The 16,718-nt window shown below is 39.4% G+C and overlaps 1 protein-coding gene and 1 non-coding gene across 3 annotated transcripts in view; one reads left to right on the forward strand and one right to left on the reverse strand.

The window, feature by feature from the left end:
* The window catches only part of GABRG3 (gamma-aminobutyric acid type A receptor subunit gamma3), a 764,363-nt gene that overhangs the window by 498,711 nt on the left and 248,934 nt on the right, over positions 1 to 16,718 (reverse strand). The window lies entirely within an intron of this gene.
* On the forward strand, positions 9,340 to 9,406 carry LOC113910659. Its single transcript, XR_003516161.1, has one exon. It is a non-coding gene; the product is annotated as a small nucleolar RNA SNORD29 (small nucleolar RNA).

Genomic DNA, 16,718 nt, shown 5'->3' on the forward strand with positions numbered 1-16,718 from the left:
ACCCATTAGTATGGGGCTAGTCATAGTGGGGACATAGACAGGACTTTTCACTGGGGTGACCGGTGGGAAGAAAGTGCTACCTAAGAATCTGAACTGCTGAGACAAGACTTAGCTTGTAACCAAGGAAAAGAAAAGGTGAGGTGGAAGTGGGAACAGAGAGGCTGGGTGTTTGGTTAACCAATATCCCACACAAACTGAAGCACAATAATTTTGCTATTAAGTCCTTTTCACAGAGGGTGGTGGGACTTTTTCTTTTTTTTTTTTTTTTTAAGCCACTGCTGGGAGGATAAATGAATATATGTAAAACACCTACAAGCATACCAAACACATAGAAAGTGCTACATAAAGGTTGGCTAATATTGTTGTCATTGTTGTTGGCCTTTTTCTTGATGGTCTTTGAAAGTGTTGTGTTATGGACTGAATGTAAGTGTTTCCCCAAAATTCATATGTTGAAGTCCTAACCTCCAAATGTGATGATATTTGGAGGAGGGGCCTCTGGGAGGGAATTAGGGTTAGATGAAGTCATGAAGATGGAGCCCCCATGATGCGAGGAGTGTTCTTATAAAAAGAGGAAGAGACACCAGTACCATGTGATGACATGAAGGCAACTGCATCAGTCAGGACCTTGATCATAGATTCCCAACCTCCAGAACCTTGAGAAAATAAATGTCTGCTGTTTAAACCATCCAACCTCCTGTGTTCTGTCATGACAGCCCAAGCTAAGACAGACAGGGAGGGAGAGCTGCTATCAAAGGATACTGAACTATCTCAGTGAGGAGGGAGCACATGCTATTGTTGGTCATCAGCTATAGCTCTTCTTGTGCAGAAACCCTCAAAGGGAAAGGATTTGACACACAATTTTGTTCACATTCCCATCAGCCATTCCTAATGGCTTTCCATAGCTATTATCACCTAGAAGCCTTGGGTAAGCTATCCTCAGCCCACTTCTCCAGGCCCATCCATCAACATGCTCCTCTTCATTCTCTTCCTTAGACTCACTGGCCTTTGATCAGCTCCTCCAATAGGCCATGCTCCCTACAGCCTTCATGCCCTGTTGTATTACTCCCTCTGCATGTCATGCTCTTTCACTCCCTTTCACATCTAGCAGTTGTCCAGGAAAGTCTCCTCTGACTTTCCTAATCAGATAAATTTTACCATTACACATTTCATGACACCTGTACACAGCACTTACCAACATCTGTTAAGTATGTTTTCTATAAGTGTGAGATTAATGGCTTTTCCTCCACTCTTCTCTCCTTGTTCCACAAGGACAAGGGCCCCCATGTCTATTTTGTGCACCATTGTATCCCCACCCCTCAGCACAGGACTTGGCACATACCTATTTTGGCCCAACTTATCTATTCTAATAAACATGTTGATAAAGAACAATATAGACTTCCATATACATAAGGTCGTGCCATCATGGTTCTCCCCTTAGACCTAGATTTAATTCCTCTGCATAAACCTTGACTATAGGAATCTTGCAGAAAAACAGAAGGAGAAACTTTTTAACCAAACAACTACATGTTCTGCCTTTCACAGGGAGACCTGATTAATTATTGTATGTTTTCAGCACAAGTGGGGTGACCACCCATTGGGGAGTTGTGATGGTTAATTTTACACATCAACTAGACTGGGTTAAGACAAGTCTAGAGAGCTGGTAAAACATTATTTCTGGGTATGTCTGTTAGGATGTCTCTGGAAGACATTAGCATTTGAATTGGTGAACTGAGTAAAGATTACCTTCACCACTGTAGGTAGGAATCATCTAATCCATCCAAAGGCCCAAATAGAACAAGAAGCAGAGGAAGGAGCAAAAGCAACATGAGGCACTATGATGGTGGGAGCACAGTAGCCTTGAGGATGTGCTTCCTGCAGTCATTCCTTCAACTATTCATCCAAAACCAACAGAGCCTGGGCCTTGTACTATGGAAGAGCTGGGGACACAAAAATGAAGAGAAGCCCCTGTTCTACATGAGCTCATAGTCCAGAGAACCAGAAAGAGGGAATTATATTTTAGAGAAGGATATATTTAGAGATGCTGAGCAAAATTAGTCAAGGTCACACTGGCTGGATAGTTAAACCTAGAGAGAATGAGGCTCCCTATCACTTGAATTTTTGTTATAAAGAGTCTGGCTTCAGCCTAAAGTCCCCTGAGGTGACACAGGAGAGGGGTTCAGGCTGCAAGACTTATTCCATCATCTCTGTGAAGAAATATGCTAAGAAAGGAGGGATATTATCTTTGCTGAACAAGCATGTCCTGCATACAGTTTGAGACATTCATCCTTCAGGATGATTGAATTTTCCTTTGCTGTAATCTTATTTAAATAACATTATATGTAATACTATTTGTGATAATATACTGAACATCTTTATTTCTCTACAGACAGCAGGAGCTATTTGTTTTGCCAGTCCAATGCCAGTGCCTCACTGGGTGTTGGAACCTAATGGGTGTGACCAAACTGATGGGCATGGTGGCTGCAGTACATGAAAGCTGAGGGCTGTCATGGCCACACAGTTTTCTACATGTGGGCCAAGCCAAGAGAACAGGCACAGGCCTCCCTGCAGTATCTGTTCTACCCCAGAGAGTTCTCCAAAGAGTTAATGCTGGGAAGGAGGACACAGAAATGCTGTTATTTTCCTAAAAATAAAAAAATTTAAAAATGGCTCTAAAGCTCAAAGAAGATGGTGTTATAGATGTAAGGGCACTTTTTTTTATGTTATGTTAATCACCATTCATTACATCATTAGTTTTTGATGTAGTGTTCCATGATTCATTGTTTGTGTATAATACCCTGTACTCCATGCAGAATGTGCCCTCTTTAATACCCATCCCCAGGCTAACATGTCCTCCCACCCCCCTCCCCTCTAGAACCCTCAGTTTGTTTTAAAGAGTCCATTGTCTCTCATGGCTCATCTCCCGCTCTGATTTATTTATTTATTTTTTAAAATTTTTTTGTTCTTATGTTAATCACCATACATTACATCATTAGTTCTTAATGTAGTGTTCCATGATTCATTGTTTGTGCATAACACCCAGTGCTCCACGCAGAATGTGCCCTCTTTAATACCCATCACCAGACTAACCCATCCCCCCACCCTCCTCCCCTCTAGAACCCTCAGTTGTTTTTTCAGAGGCCATTGTCTCTCATGGTTCGTCTCACCCTCCGACTTACTCCCCTTCATTCTTCCCCTCCTGCTATCTTCTTCTTTTTCTTTTTTCTTAACGTATGTTGCATTATTTGTTTCAGAAGTACAGATCTGTGATTCAACAGTCTTGCACAATTCACAGTGCTCACCATAGCACATACCCTCCCCAATGTCTATCACCCAGCCACCCAATCCCTCCCACCCCCCACCACTCCAGCAACACTCAGTTTGTTTCCTGAGATTAAGAATTCCTCATATCAGTGAGGTCATATGATACATGTCTTTCTCTGATTGACTTAGTTCACTCAGCATAACACCCTCCAGTTCCATCCACGTCGTTGCAAATGGCAAGATGTCATTCCTTTCGATGGCTGCATAATATTCCATTGTGTATATATACCACTTCTTCTTTCCCCATTCATCTGTCAATGGACATCTTGGCTGTTTCCACAGTTTGGCTATTGTGGACATTGCTGCTATAAACATTGGGGTACACGTACCCCTTCAGATCCCTACATTTGTATCTTTGGGGTAAATACCCAGTAATGCAATTGCTGGATCATATGGTAGCTCTATTTTCAACTTTTTGAGGAACCTCCATACTGTTTTCCAGAGTGGTTGCACCAGCTTGCATTCCCACCAACAGTGCAGGAGGGTTCCCCTTTCTCCGCATCCCTGCCAACATCTTTCGTTTCCTGACTTGTTAATTTTAGCCATTCTGACTGGTGTGAGGTGGTATCTCATTGAGGTTTTGATTTGGATTTCCCTGATGCCGAGTGATGTTGAGCACTTTCTCATGGGTCTGCTGGCCATTTGGATGTCTTCTTTGGAAAAATGTCTGTTCATGTCTTCTGCCCATTTCTTGATTGGATTATTTGTTCTTTGGGTGTTGAGTTTGATAAGTTCTTTAGAGATTTTGGATACTAGCCCTTTATCTGATACGTCATTTGCAAATATTTTCTCCCATTCTGTCGGTTGTCTTTTGGTTTTGTGGACTGTTTCTTTTGCTGTGCAAAAGCTTTTTATCTTGATGAAATCCCAATAGTTCATTTTAGCCCTTGCTTCCCTTGCCTTGGGTGATGTTTCTAGGAAGAAGTTGCTGTGGCTGAGGTCGAAGAGGTTGCTACCTGTGTTCTTTAGGATGTTGATGGACTCTTGTCTCACGTTTAGGTCTTTCAACCATTTGGAGTCTGTTTTTGTGTGTGGTGTAAGGAAATGGTCCAGTTTCATTCTTCTGCATGTGGCTGTCCAATTTTCCCAACACCATTTGTTGAAGAGATGGTCTTTTTTCCATTGGACATTCTTTCCTGCTTTGTCGAAGATTAGTTGACCATAGAGTTGAGGGTCCATTTCTGGGCTCTCTATTCTGTTCCATTGATCTATGTGTCTGTTTTTGTGCCAGTACCATACTGTCTTGATGATGACAGCTTTGTAATAGAGCTTGAAGTCCGGAATTGTGATGCCGCCAGCTTTGCTTTTCTTTTTCAATATTCCTCTGGCTATTTGGGGTCTTTTCTGGTTCCATACAAATTTTAGGATTATTTGTTCCATTTCTTTGAAAAAGGTGGATGGTATTTTGATAGGGATTGCATTGAATGTGTAGATTGCTCTAGGTAGCATTGACATCTTCACAATGTTTGCTCTTCCAATCCATGAGCATGGAACGTTTTTCCATTTCTTTGTGTCTTCTTCAATTTCTTTCATGAGTATTTTATAGTTTTCTGAGTACAGATCCTTTGCCTCTTTGGTTAAATTTATTCCTAGGTATCTTATGGTTTTGGGTGTAATTGTGAATGGGATCGACTCCTTGATTTGTCTCTCTTCTGTCTTGTTGTTGGTGTATAGGAATGCCACTGATTTCTGTGCATTGATTTTATATCCTGCTACTTGACTGAATTCCTGTATGAGTTCTAGCAGTTTTGGGGTGGAGTCTTTTGGGTTTTCCACATACAGTATCATATCATCTGCAAAGAGTGAGAGTTTGACTTCCTCTTTGCCGATTTGGATGCCTTTGATTTTTTGTTGTCTGATTGCTGTGGCTAGGACTTCTAATACTATGTTGAATAGCAGTGGTGAGAGTGGACATCCCTGCCGCGTTCCTGACCTTAGGGGAAAAGCTCTCAGCTTTTCCCCATTGAGAATGATATTCGCTGTAGGTTTTTCATAGATGGCTTTTATGATGTTGAGGTATGTAGCCTCTATCCCTATACTCTGAAGAGTTTTGATCAAGAAAGGATGCTGTACTTTGTCAAATGCTTTTTCTGCATCTATTGAGAGGATCATATGATTCTTGTTCTTTCTTTTGTTAATGTATTGTATCACGTTGGTGATTTGCTGATGTTGAACCAACCTTGCAGCCCAGGGATAAATCCCACTTGGTCATGGTGAATAATCCTTTTAATGTACTGTTGCATCCTATTGGCTAGTATTTTGCTGAGAATTTTTGCATCCATGTTCATCAAAGATATTGGTCTGTAATTCTCCTTTTGGATGGGGTCTTTGTCTGGTTTTGGGATCAAGGTAATGCTGGCCTCATAAAATGAGTTGGGGAGTTTTCCTTCCATTTCTATTTTTTGGAATAGTTTCAGGAGAATAGGTATTAATTCTTCTTGAAATGTCTGATAGAATTCCCCTGGGAAGCCATCTGGCCCTGGGCTTTTGTTTGTTGGGCGATTTTTCATGACTGCTTCAATTTCCTTAGTGGTTATTGGTCTGTTCAGTTTTGTATTTCTTCCTGGTTCAATTTTGGTCGTTGATACATCTCTAGGAATGCACCCATTTCTTCCAGGTTATCTACTTTGCTGGCATAGAGTTGCTCATAATATGTTCTTATAATTGTTTGTATTTCTTTGGTGTTGGTTGTGATCCCTCCTCTTTCATTCATGATTTTGTTGATTTGGGTCATTTCTCTTTTCTTTTTGATAAGTCTGGCCAGGGGTTTTATCAATCTTGTGAATTCTTTCAAAGAACCAGCTCCTAGTTTCGTTGATCTGTTCTACTGTTCTTTTGGTTTCTAGTTCATTGATTTCTGCTCTGATCTTTATTATTTCTCTTCTCCTGCTGGGTTTAGGCTTTATTTGCTGTTCTTTTCTAGCTCCTTTAGGTGTAGGATTAGGTTGTGTATTTGAGACCTTTCTTGTTTCTTGAGAAAGGCTTGTATTGCTCTATACTTTCCTCTCAGGACTGCCTTTGCTGTATCCCAAAGATTTTGAACAGTTGTGTTTTCATTTCTATTGGTTTCCATGAATTTTTTTAATTCTTCTTTAATTTCCTGGTTGACCCATTCATTCTTTAGTAGGATGCTCTTTAGCCTCCATGTATTTGAGTTCTTTCTGACTTTCCTCTTGTGATTGAGTTCTAGTTTCCAAGCATTGTGGTCTGAAAATATGCAGGGAATAATCCCAAACTTTTCGTACCGGTTGAGTCCTGATTTGTGACCTAGGATGGGATCTACTCTGGAGAATGTTCCATGGGCACTAGAGAAGAATGTGTATTCCGTTGCTTTGGGATGGAATGTTCTGAATATATCTGTGAAGTCCATTTGGTCCAGTGTGTCATTTAAAGTCTTTATTTTCTTGTTGATCTTTTGCTTAGATGATCTGTCCATTTCAGTCAGGGGGGTGTTAACGTCCCCCACTATTATTGTACTGTTGTCAATGTTTTTCTTCACTTTGTTTTTAATTGCCTTATATAATTGGCTGCTCCCACGTTAGGGGCATAGATATTTACAATTGGTAGATCTTCTTGTTGGATAGACCCTTTAAGTCAAGTATAGTGTCCTTCCTCATCTCTTATTACAGTCTTTGTTTTAAAATCTAATTTGTTTGATATAAGGATTGCCACCCCAGCTTTCATTTGGTGTCCATTAGCATGGTAAATTGTTTTCCACCCCCTCACTTTCAATCTGGGGGCGTCTTTGGGTCTAAAATGAGTTTCTTGCAGACAGCATATTGATGGATCTTGTTTTTTAATCCAATCTGATAGCCTGTGTCTTTGATTTCCCTGTCCGATTTCCCCCCGCTTCATTCTTCCCCTGTTAGGGCACTTCTTAAAAGTTTAAAGAGCATATTGTCTGCAAACACAATAATAAAATCAAATCAATGGTGATACTCTGTTTACAATCAGCTAAGGTGGTATAAGATAACCAAGATATTAAGAGAAAAGGAAAATATAGTTCTGTTTTGCATTTTTTTCCCTCTTTGGTACATCTGATGATTAGTTGAGAAAATACTTTATTTCATATATAGATATCTAAATGCATTTTCCATCAGACATCCTTCTAAAAGGTGTGTCTGTCTTGTTACTACTCTGTAATGTGAAACTCATTCTGGAAGCTTCCTACTGCTCAAAGACATAATCTAAATCACTGAGAACAAGGCTCCAAAGACTATGCCTGGCTCTTTGCCTTCACCATCCCACACTCCTGCCACCTTACACTTCCCTACTTTGTAACTTGGTATGTCTTCCTCTTGCACTCCCCCATCCAGAACTTAGGCCATGCCCACCCCTCCCTAGAATACTACCACTCATACAAAACTGAGGTTCTCTTTCCTCTGGGTCCAGTGACCACTTCCTCCTTCATGATGGGTGTGACAGGAGCCCAATCCCAGTCATGGTGCTGACTCACTGCTGTGAATGCTGTTGGTTCCTTGGATTCTGTCCTTGTACTTTTGTGATTTGTGAGCTCCCTGAGGAAAAGCAGTCACCTTGGTGTTCCCATGCCTGGTTTGTACATGGTGGACCCCAATTATTGCCTGAGGAAGGAAATGAGAGATGGAGGGAGGGAGAGAGGACTGGAATACACATTTTAGAAAGAAAGCAGGCAGAATGTGCACATTTAGAGGAAATACCCAGGGGACAGAGGACAAGCTTAGGATTTTTAAACCAGAGAATAAAATTCTTCTGAGAACATAGAGCTGTCTACAAATATTTGTGGGTTTTAAGGTAGGTAAAGGCTTACTAGAACTATAACTTATATTTATATATGAAGATAGGGGGAAATTTTAACTCAAAAATTTCAATGGATGTCTCTGGTGATGGATGTCACCATTTTGAGTGGGGACCAGTTCTCTGCAGGGAGTTGGTGCAGTGAGTTGGAACACTGTATTACATGATCATGTGGGTGTCTCCCAACACTGAGTCTGGCTGTAGATAAATGCAACATCACTTCTATGGTCCTCTAATAAGAAGCCCCAATCCATCTGCCCCATATCAGACAAAAGAAAAGGGAAAGAAAACAATCTAGGACAAGAAACTAAATAGCTCTCTTAATGACTTATCTCAACTACCATTAATTTCTGTTATGTTAAGTTTTGGATTTTTTTTTCAAAGTAAAAAGTAAATTTTTAAGTAAAAATACTTAAAGCACATCTGCCATCTTGGATCTCTTGGAGAATATTTAAAAGAACAATATGAAGAAAATTCTGATCTGAGACTTATTACTGATCTGCTTATGGAGCTGAATTTCTAAACACTTCAAGAGCAACATGGATCTAATGTGAGAGATATCACTTTCCATTTAGAGAAGGAGATCCACATGTGTTAATATTACTTGTTAATTTTGTTGGAAGCTAAGGAATGCATGCCCATTATGATGAAGACTCCCTTTCACAATAGCAGAAAATGTAATATAGAAATGTATAGCAGAAAATGGTTATCATTTTCTGGTTAATCAAATTTATTTCACCAATGAGATATTACTGCCAAAAAATGTTCATTGTAAATCTAATCATGATGAAACAATCAGGTATTCCAGAATGTGGGACATTCTACCATTTAGTACATAACCAACCTGGAATCCTCACAAAAGTAAGTGACACGACAAACACAACAAATCAAAAAGGAGGGTGCCAATCTAGTTCAGAAGTGACTGAAGACACATAATTAGTAAGTGTCAAGTGTGAACCTTGATTCTTGGATCAAAATAACACAGCTATGGAAGACATTTCAAATGCAACTGGAAAATTTTTGACTGTAGATTAGACACCAAATGATAACTTTATTTTAGTGGTATTATGAAGGGAGTGCTTTCATTCATAGTTAGGGCATCCAAAATATTCAGAAGTGACATGTTGTGATGTCTGCAACTTATTTTCAACATATTAGCAAAAAAGAGAGAGTGTGTGTGTTTGTGTGTGTGTGTGTGTTTACAGAGAGAAAGTAAACATGGAAAAGTTAACAATCTAGGTCATTCTACAATGAATCAAACTAGCTCACTATGACTTATACAATGAAAACATGTGAACAACTGAGAAACTGAAGGTTACAATGGAGGGATGCCATGTGGAAGGAACTTTCATTACCCACAGCTTTGTCTTTCCCTGGGTACTGTTACTAGTAACCTGCTTATTTGCTCAGAAGTCCAGCACATTGTCTGGAGCCCAAGAATGAGTTGAGGGGACCTAAGCAATATTTCTTCTCAACTCCAGTCTGAGGTTAAGATGTCCTGAAGAGAGAGCAAGGTATATATAATGGAATCCAGCTCTTTAAGGATATCAAAAGGGAATTTTCAAGCTACTTTTTTGTACAATCTAGATGTTAAAATTAGCATACAATTATTTCTTTATAAATAAAAATTTTTAGCCTTCAAAAAAAAAAAAAACCCAGTTAATCTAGGTCAAGGGTAAACAGGCATCTATTGTACTATTCCTTCAGCTTTTTTTTACATTTGAAAATTTTCAAAAGAAAAGTGCAAAATTATTTTTGGAATATTAATGTCAAACATTCTCATTTCTTCTATGTTCAGTGGTAATAAAATTTACTTGGGAACATGACTATGGTTCCCTCTGATGCTTCTTTTTTCCAAACTCTCCACTAAATGAATTGGATCAGAGTCCACTACTTAGAAGATTCTTTTAGTGACAGTGAGTCTGGGCCTATCAATGGTGGAGTCGGCCCTCTACACAGAGCACTCCCCCAGCTCCTGCAGGGGAGATGCCAAGAGGCTCTGGATACCCCTCCTACCACAGAATGTTCACTCATGGAGGGACTAAGAGATGGAAACCCATATAGTGCATTATAGAGAGCAATGTTTGCACTGGGAGAGATTGTAATGGGAGTTTACAGAAGCTTTGGGAAAACTTGAGATGTTTGGGAAATTGGTTGAACCAGAGAATAAGAGAAGTGAGAGAGAAGAAGGGCATGTGACTGCCAGGCTGAGGCATTTATATGTAATCTAGGAGCCAGTGGGGAGTCTGCATGTGTTGAATAGTGTAGAAGCATAGTTAAGAGCAGCATTTTTCAGCAGAATTTGCCTGCGAGTGGTCTTGGTAGGTTGATGGGTCAGGATTGTTGAGAGAAATTTAGGGTGAGAAACTGTGGGGACAGTGAGGCTGCAGAGAGTAAGAGGCAAGAGTTAAGAGAATGATGTCCATAGACCCAGGTTCCACTAGACTGGGACTGACTACTAAAATAGTAGGCAAATCTCTTAACCTCCATGTGATTCCTTCTTTTTCATTTTAGAAAAACTGGCTGCAGTTTCTTGGGTTAAGAGAATCAAATAAGTGAGATAATTTAAATGTTTTAAAATCCAATAATAATGTTGCCTTACATTTATATGTTCAAAATAGTTTTCTGCTGGTCCTCTATCCCAGCTGCTAATTAGACCCTTATTCTTCCTCCTGCCAACCCTTCTCTTGCTCATAATCTATCTAAGAGCCTCAAAGAGATGTTTCACGTGTCTAAGGAAAAATCCCAGGGACAGTTGGGTGGCTCAGTTGGTTCAGCATCCAACTTTTGGTTTCAGCTCAAGTCATCATCTCAGGGTCATGATCTTAAGAGTCATGAGATCAAGTCCCAAGTTGGGCTCTGCACTCATCGGGGAGTCTGCTTGGATTCTCTCCCTCTCCTTCTGCCCCTCTCTCCACTCATGCTCACTCTTTCTCTCTAAAATCAATCAATCAATCAATCAATCAATCAATAAATAATCAATCTATCTTTAAAAATAAATAAATAACGGGGCACCTGGGTGGCTCAGTCAGTTAAGCATCTGCCTTCAGCTCATGATCCTGGGGTCCTGGGATCAAGCCTCACATTAAGCTCCATGCTCAGGGGGAGTCTTCTTTTCCCTCTCCCTCTGACCTTCCCCCCCTGCCCATGCTCTCTCTTTCTCAAATGAATAAATAAAAAAATCTTTAAGAACGAAAGAGAGTGAGAGAGTGGGAGGAAGGGTGGAAAGAAGGGAGAAAGAACAAGCCCAGTCTGCTCTCTGAACCATCAAAATGTAATGCTCATTTTCTCTCCTCTAATTGTAGTCTAGAAAACACTAGATACATTTGGCATGCTTTATCCATTGTACATGATTTCCTTTGTTGCTGGGTGCTGCCATCTGATCTGGTACCTGCCTTGTCCAAAAGGTGCCATTATAATTCCATTTAGCTCACTTGCCCTGTAGCTCTCAGAGGACCAAAGCTGCACAGTGATTAGTAGCAAAATGAGGAAGAATTAACTTCACCCTTTTGTGTAGACCCAGGTTTAAGAAATGATAAATTAGGGCTGCAAGGGCCCCAATATCCTACAATGGTTTCAGTGAAATAGCTTTACCTGCAGAAGAAAGGGAGTGTCAGATACCATACTCAGAGTTATCTCTCACATCTATTAACCAAAGCTTTGTTTATGAATCCAATTTGCCTTTCCTGGTGCTCCTTTTCTTGGATTGAGTTCTCTCCTAGGAAATTCCTTAATATATCAAGATATACAGTTTTTCCAGGCTCCCTAATTTTCCTTAGGCATGGACAGATATTTTGGAACAAATGTGACAACTGCAGTACTATAGTAACAGTTAAGAGGTCTTAGAAAAACATGTTATCCATTTTATTGCATAAATTTTTCCTTCATTTATATAAATTATAGTATATGTATAAAGTTTATTTCTATCCATTTGTTTATAACCTCCTTAAAAACAGATCTTTTGTTTCTTTGTTTCCTTTGAATACTCCAATCACAAATATACAAATAATACAACACAATAATGGCAGCCTTATCTGGTCTTACATTCTATAGTTCATAAAAGTAGTACATATTAAGTACTGAAACATGCTCCCAGTCTTTAGGATTCTATGCATTCTTTAAGATAGTTTTTCAAATATGTGGTCATGGAGCAACTGGATATCATAATGAGGGAGGGAAATTAACCTTGACTCTTATCTCATGTCATAGACAAAAATTAAGTTGAGGTAGATTATAGATCTAAATGTGAATGTTAAAATATTCAAATTTTAAGAAGAAAATAAATTTTAAAAATATGTTCATGACTTTGAGATAGGCAAATATCTCTTAAATAGGACATTAAAACATTGAGCATAAAAGAACAAATTGATAAATTGAATTTCCTTAAAATTAAGAAATTTCTTCATCAAATACATCATTAAAAGATGTGCAGACACTAAAAATGTCAGGGTTTTCTAACTTCAGGGGTCCTCATCTATGACACAAACTGTTTCACATTTATCCCATGGAACTTGGGTGGCAAGAGGAACAGAGACAGACATGGAACTTATGATGCTTGCTGTGACCTGAATAATAAAGTCCTTTGTCTCTGAACCAGTCATCTCTCTTCTGCCAGAATCTATGAAACTATAGTAGGCCAACTTATTAACTCACAAATGAGGTAGTATCTCAGACTGTCACAGTTCTTGATAAGGAGAACCCTGACGTATCTCAAGAGTTAGAGGTTCTGGGTATCTCAGGACAAGAACTAGCAATGGATCAAAAATAGAAGAGGGAGTTAAAACTCCATAAACCAAACACAGAGTTGGTGATTGTCTTTCCCCATTCCAGTAGAACATGGAGTTCCTTGATCTTTGGAGACTGAATCAAAAAACCCAGGATTCAGTGACACAGAAATAAAAGATGAGCACACCAGGTCATTTTCTTGTTTGGCTTCCAGCATTTTGTCCACAGGCTTGCAACTTCCCAAGCAAAGTATTAAAAAAAAAACTTTGTGAAATGAATAAGCCAAAGTAAAAAGACCTAGAAATACTAACAAGCCACACTTGCTCTAAATTCCCAGTCTTCACCCTAATGTGAGACCTACAGAGAGCTCCAATCATCCATAAGTACTTCATTTCTAAATATTAATAAGACACCAGTGAGGAAATGCTTTATTATAAAAAAAGTACTCCAAAACAAATAAATGATACCAGAGGTATCAGCAGCAATGTGGGACCAGAAGAAAACTTCAAAGTAATTATGATTAATGTCCTCAGAGAGAGAAAAGACATTATTAAGTCATCAAAATAATAGCAAGATGCCATAAAAGAAGAATATTCCAAGGACAAGATAGTGCTTTGGATTTGTTGTTTTTTTTTTTTAATTAGTAGATAGTTGGCAGGTAAATTGGTAGAAGTTTCCTGAAAACTAGTTCAATAAGAAAAATGCATACAGTACAAAGTGGTTATAATATAATTATAATATGAGAAGAAGATAATACCATAGAAGAAAGAATTTATTAAAGAAATAATGTAAGAAAGTTTTCAGAGAAAGATAGTGGTGGAATCGGAGGACTGTAGGATTGCCTCTTCCCATAAACACAACTAGATAACTATCTAATCATCCTAAATATCCCAGAAATAGACCTAAAGCCTGACAGAACAAACTCCACAACTGAAGAAAGAGAAGAGGCCACATCAAAGAAGTAAGAAGTGAAGAAATGTGGTTTCAGGGAGAAATGAATTGCTCATGCTGTGGAGGTGGGGGCGCCATGGTCATGGAGAAGGGAGAGAGAGAGAGGAACAGACAAGGTAATGCACAAGGAGAACTTTTTCCCAAAGCCATTGGCTTGGAAAATGAGAGGTGTTGAATTTCATGACTTCACGCAATGAGCAAAGCTTAAAGTCTGGAGTTTCAAATGTCAGCAAGGTTGGCTGGGCTAGAGCCTGGAGGGCACTGCCTTACTCCCAGAAAGAAGGCAGGCACACAACTTGGGGGCAGACAGCCTGGAAACAGCAGTCTGAAGAGAACCTCGGGCTCACAGTGGGGAGATTATTCACTCTTCTTAGAGTGCATTCCTGAGAGGCAGCTTTCATGGAGACACTTCTTAGGAAACACAGGAGTTGGCCAGTGCCATTTCCCTCTGCTGCCCTTCAGTATAAATGCAGAGCCACTTGTGGGAAGCAGCACAGCCCACACACTGGCTGCCTAACTTGCATACACTAAGCCCTACCCTTGTGCTCTGGTAGGACCGCCCTTCTCAGTCACGCTTGCCTCAGTCCCAGCACAGCAGACCCCTCCCCCAGAAGAACAGCGCAAACCCCTGCCCATACTGCTTCTCCCAACCAGAGAGTTCCTTAGGGCCTCAGTTATGGTAGAGGTGGTGACAAGTCTCATTTCACAAGCAGACCAGAGCACATCTAGTTAAAACTCACCACATTCAGGCCACAGACCAAACACTGACTACAGCATGCAAGGAGAACCTCAGCAGATGACTGGCTTGAAGGATAGAGCAGTCAAAACAAAACAACAGAGCTCATGCAGCACACGCTGGAGACTCTCCTTGAAGCACCAGGCCCTGGGTACTAGAGGACCTCTTATTCATGAAGCCATTACTTTCAACAGCAGAAGACATAACTGGCTTTTCTAACACAGAGAAGGCAGAGACTTAGAAAAAATGCCAAGATGGAGGAATTTATCCCAAATGAAAGAACAAGATAAAGGCATGGTCAGATCAAAGTGAAATGTATAAGAGTAACATGTCTGGTGGAGAAATTCAAGAAACAGTTATAAGGATACTGGGCATGAGAAATGAATAGAGGACATCAGTGAGATCCTTACCACAGAGATAAAAGAGTTAAAGAATCAATAAAAGATGAAGAATGCAATAAATGAAATTAGAAATGTGCTTGATGCAATGAACACCAGGCTGGAAGAAGTAGAGCAATGAATTAGTGATCTAGAAGACAAACTAATGGAAAATAATGAAGCTGAACAAAAGAATTATAAAACACGAGAATAGACTTAGTAAACTCAGTGACTCCATCAAACATAACATTCATATTATAAGAGTCCCAGAAGAAGAAGAAGAGAGAAAAGGGGGCAGAAAATTTATTTGAAGAAATAATAGTGCCAAACTTCTCTAATCTGGGGAAGGAAATACACATCCAGATCCAGGGGACAAAAAGAACTCCCATCAAAATAAAAAACAGGCCAATACCAAGACATATGGCAATTAAATTTGCAAAATATATTAATAAAGAAAACATCTTTTTTTAAAGATCTTATTTATTTATTTGACAGAGAGTGTGAGAGAGGGAACACAAGCAGGGGGAGTGGGAGAGGGAGAAGCAGGCTTCCCGCAGAGCAGGGAGCCTGATATGGGGCTTGATCCCAGGACCCTGGGATCATGACCTGAGCTGAAGGCAGATGCTTAACCGACTGAGCCACCCAGACACCCCTAGTAAAGAAAACATCTTAAAAACAGCAAGAAAAATGAAGTCCTTAATTTACAAGGGAAAACACATAAGGCTAGTTGGACGTTTCTCAACAGAAATGTAGCAATCCAGAAAAGGGTGGCATGATATATTCAAAGTGCTAAATAGGAAGAATACTTGATCCAGCAAGCTATTATTCAGAATAGGAGAGATAAAGAGTTTCCCAGACAAGCAAAAACTAAAGGACCACTAAATCAACCTTGCAAGAAATATCAAAGGGGACTCTTTGAGTGCAAAGGAGAGACCAAAAGAGACAAAAATAAGAAATCATCAGAGAAAATCTCCAGAAAGTAAAACAAGTAATAAAATGGCAATAAATACATATCTATCAATAATTACTTTCAATGTAAATGAACTAAATGCTTCAATCAAAAGATAAAGGGTTTCAGAATGGTTAAAAAAAATAAGACCCATCTATATGCTGCCTATAAGAAGCTCACCTTAGACCTAAAGACACATGCAGATTGAAAGTGAGGCCATGAGGAAACATTTGTCATGCAAACGGGCGTCAAAAGAAAACCAGAGTAGCAATACTTCTATCAGAGAAAATAGATTTTAAAACACAGACTGTAAGAAGAGACAAAGAAAGGCACTATATAATCACAAAAGGGACAATCCAACAAGAAGATATAACAATCGTAAATAGTTATGCATCCAACATGGGAGCACCCAAATATATAAAACAGTTGATAACAAACGTAAAGGAATGAATTGATAATAACACAGTAATATTATGGGACTTTAACACTCCACTTGCATCAACAGACAGATCATCTAAACAGGACATCAAGGAAACAACGGCTTTGAATTACACACTGGACCAGATGGACTTAACAGATATATTCAGAACATTTCATCCTAAAACAGCAGAATACACATTCTTTTCAAGTGCACATGGAACAGTCTCCAGAACAGATCACATATTAAGCCACAAAAGAAGCCTCAACATCGAAGTCATACCACACACCTTTTCTGACCACAATGTTATAAAACTGAAGTCAACAACAGGAAGAAGTCTGGAAAGACCACAAATATATGGAAGTTAAACAACATGCTACTAAACAATGAGTGCACCAACCAGGAAATCAAAGAATAAATCAAAAAGTACATGGAAACAAATGAAACTGAAAACACAATAGTCGA

This window comes from Zalophus californianus, chromosome 6 (assembly GCF_009762305.2).
Source record: "Zalophus californianus isolate mZalCal1 chromosome 6, mZalCal1.pri.v2, whole genome shotgun sequence".
Classification (NCBI taxonomy): domain Eukaryota; kingdom Metazoa; phylum Chordata; class Mammalia; order Carnivora; family Otariidae; genus Zalophus; species Zalophus californianus.